General features: G+C 45.2%; 1 protein-coding gene across 1 annotated transcript in view; it reads right to left on the bottom strand.

Annotated features, from left to right (window-relative positions):
* LOC108522828 (putative zinc finger protein 724) overlaps positions 1-3620 on the bottom strand; it is a 56895-nt gene extending 53275 nt beyond the window's left edge. The window contains exon 1 of the mRNA XM_017863266.1: positions 3448-3620. The gene's annotated coding sequence lies outside the window, so the exon portion shown is untranslated. The remainder of the gene's footprint in view (positions 1-3447) is intronic.
* Between the last annotated feature and the right edge of the window lie 222 nt (positions 3621-3842).

Below are 3842 nucleotides of genomic sequence, written 5' to 3'. Positions count from 1 at the left end.
CCCCGTATCAAAAAACAAAAAAAAAAAAAAAAAAAACTAGCCGCGTGTGGTGGCGGGCACCTGTAGTCCCAGCTACTTGAAAGGCTGAGGCAGGAGAATGGCGTGAACCCGGGAGGCGGAGCTTGCAGTGAGCCCAGATCACACCACCACACTCCAGCCTGGGCGACAGAGCCCTGTCTCTCAAAAAAAAAAAAAGGTTGAGAAGAAACTTTTTAACTGTTTACACACTTGTTCATTTTTATGTCATTGGGGAGGACCCTTCAATATATTTCAGAGTCAATGGGTAACATTTTTTTTTTTAATAATTTTTTTTGAGACTGAGTCTTGCTCTGTCACCCAGGCTGGAGTGCAGTGGCGTGATCTCGGCTCACTGCAATCTCCACCTCCCGGGTTCAAGCAATTCTCCTGCCTCAGCCTCCCGAGTAGCTGGGAAAACAGGTGCCCGCCACCATGCCTGCCGAATTTTTGTATTTTTAGCAGACACAGGGTTTCACCATATTGGGTAGGCTGGTCTCAAACTCCAGACTTTGTGATCCATCCACCTCCGCCTGCCAAAGTGCGGGGATTACAGGCATGAGCCACCACGCCCAGGCTTTTGTTTTGTTTTCTTTTTTGAGATGGAGTCTTGCTCTATTGCCCAAGCTGGAATGCAGTGGCGATCTTGGCTCACTGCAACCTCCGCCTCCCGGGTTCAAGCAATTCTCCCGCCTCAGCCTCATGAGTATCTGGGATTACAGGTACACGCCACAACGCCCAGCTAATTTTTTGTATTTTTAGTAGAGACAGGGTTTCACCATGTTGGCCAGGCTGCAAATAATTTTTTACTCTGGGGCTGGGTGCAGTGGCTCACGCCTGTAATCCCAGCTACCCTTGAACCTGGGAGGCGGAGGTTGCAGTGAGCCGAGACGGCACCACTGCACTCTAGCCTGGGTGACAGAGTGAGATTCAGTCTCAAAAAAAAAAAAAAAAAAAAGAGTATACTCTGCACCAGCAGCATTAACACAAAAAAGGTTGTATTAAACCCTAACACTCACTCAAATGTCACCTCCTCTATAAAGCCCTCTTCGATTTTTCCTCTATGTCAGTGGCACAATTGATCACTATTACCATTCAGCTCCTCAATACAAGTCTTTTTATTTACAAGTATTATTCTCCAGAATAAATTAATCATTTACACCTATCCATGCCAATGAACTATAAACTCCTGTAGGGCAGGTATGTTGAACCCTGTTCATCTGTGTAATCCAAATGTCTTATACATAATAGGTGTCATATACAAACAAAATCAAAATGCTGTCAGGGCATTATTGGAAAAGCTACCAAATTCTTTTAAGTTCAAGTGGTATTTAGTTTTCTATTCCTGTGTTAGTTTGCTAAGAATCATGGCTTATGGCTCCATCCACGTTCCTGCAAAGGATATGATCTCATTTTTTTTTTTATGGGTGCACAGTGGCATGGAGTATATGTACAACATTTTCTTTATCTAGTCTATCACGGATAGGCATTTAGGTTGATTTCATGTCTTTGCTATTGTGAATTGTGCTGCAATGCACATACGCATGCATGTGTCTTTATAATAGAATGATTCACATTGCTTTGGGTAAATACCCAATAATGAATTGCTGGGTCAAATGGTATTTCTGTCTTTAGGTCTTCAAGGAGTTGCCACACTGTCTTCCATAATGGTTGAACTAATTTACACTCCCACCAACAGTGCGTAAGAGTTCCTTTGTGAAAAATCATTTTAATTTTCTAAGTGGTTAGCTTTTTAGACAAATGGTATACAAGGAAATTTTCCACAGGCCTAGGCCATCCAGCTGCTCTTCTGAGAGGCTATACTCTTACTCCTCAGGCTGTCCTCTAAGAGATGACCTAGGGGATGATATTCATTAGACACTCCAAGAGATATGGCCACTGTGGGTATCTTGGGTTATCCCAGACCATTCTGAATCTCATGACCAAGAAAAGGCTGGAGGGCTGTTGTAAAGGGTCCTGTAATTTCTCCAAAGCAAAACTTCAACCCAAATGTGTACTAATAAGGTATGTGTGCCTAGGGAAGATAAAAGGAGGAGAGGCACAGAGATTTTTTTTTTTTTTAACAGTGGAGTTCCAGAGGATTATTTTCTACCTTTTTTATGTAAAATGTTTAGACTTGGGAGGCTGAGGTGGGTGGATCACCTGAGGTCAGGAGTTTGAGACCAGCCTGGTCCACATGACAAAAGCCTGTCTCTACTAAAAATACAAAAATTAGCCAGTCATTGTTGTGGGAGCCTGTAATCCCAGCTACTTGGGAGGCTGAGGCAGGAGAATCGCTTGAACCTGGGAGGTGGAGATTGTAGTGAGCTGAGATCACGCCATTGCGCTCCCGCCTGGGCAACAAGAGCACAACTCCGTCTCAAAAAAAAAAAAAAAAAACAATGTTTACAGACAGAAAACAAATATTTAAAAACCTGCCATTCACTGCTGTGTAAAAACATGATTAACAATTAAAACACTGTGTTTGAAATGTACAATAAAGGACAAATAGTTGATAGTGTTGTAAATTGGAGAGAGGAAGTTGTCCTCAATTCCTACATTTGAGAATGTAGGAACGAAAGTGGAAATTTATAATTTCCTGAGTTAAGCTAGGAGAAAAAGTGGATTTGAAGTCCTGTTTGCCATACATTAGGAAGTCACAGAGGAAACCAGTCCTCCTGTGGAGTGTTAAGATAATTAAAAAGCAGGAAATTAGACTGAAGTGGCTCTAGTAACCTGTGTTCACAAGTAAAAAACAAAAAACCTAACTCGATTTCTTATAAATTACTATTTTAGGCAGAAACAAAATTCAGGCTTAACCAATCATAAACCTGCAATTAACCTCTGATTACATAACCAGGAAATTTCCACCTGAATCATACAAATAAGATGACTACATAACTGTAACCAATTTTTGAATTTGGTTTGCCTTCCCACACGCCCTTCATAAAACCCTTTCCTTTATGTCGCTCAGGCACATATTATGGCTGGGTGCTTTCCATTTCACCAGTCACTGCTCAGATAAACTCGTTAACGTTTTAGCATTGATTCCCTTTAATAGAAGAGGCTGCACGGTGGCTCATGCTTGTAATCTTAGCACTTTGGGAGGCCATGGCGGGCAGATCACTTGAGGCCAGGAGTTCCAGACCAGTTTCCACCATGGTGAAACCACTTCTCTACTAGAAATACAAAAATTTGCCAGGCGTGGTGGCGCAGGTCTGTAATCCCAGCTTCTAGCGTGTGCTGAGGCACGGGAATCGCTTGAGCCTGGGAGGCGGAAGTTGCAGTGATCACGCCACTGCACTCCAACCTGGCTGACAGAGCAAGACTCCGTCTCAAACAAAATGTTTAACAAAAGAGACTGGGAGTCTCACCTGCCGCAGCTCCTCCCACGCACACACACCGAGTCAGGATTCTGCCCTGATGACCCACCTGGCATCCCTGAACAATCCGGGAAATACTCCGGGCTGCGTGCAGAGCTGCCCAGGGAGCTCCAGACAAGGCGCCGCACAGTCTCGTCGGGGCGGGACGCCGGGGTCCCGGCTGAGGGCCCAGCCGCCATCTTACGGCGAGAGGGACCTAGGGCGGAGCTGCACCAGCGGGGACTCAGGTGGGCGACCCGGGAGCGGACTGTGGGGAGGAGGGTCCCACTGCTCTCTCCTCTCGGGATGCTCAACCCCGCACTCTCACCTTTTCCCATCTTCCAGGATGTCCTGGCATCTTAGCTGTGCGTCTCCCAGAACCTGCATATCACAGGGCAACAAAGATTGTGACAGTCACCGGGGGCTCCCGAGGTGGAGGACGAAGAACTGCAGAGACTTATCCCA

The sequence above is a fragment of the Rhinopithecus bieti genome, unplaced genomic scaffold (genome assembly GCF_001698545.2).
Source record: "Rhinopithecus bieti isolate Rb0 unplaced genomic scaffold, ASM169854v2 scaffold_70224, whole genome shotgun sequence".
Classification (NCBI taxonomy): Eukaryota; Metazoa; Chordata; class Mammalia; order Primates; family Cercopithecidae; genus Rhinopithecus; species Rhinopithecus bieti.
This window is presented reverse-complemented; position numbering and strand designations above follow the sequence as displayed.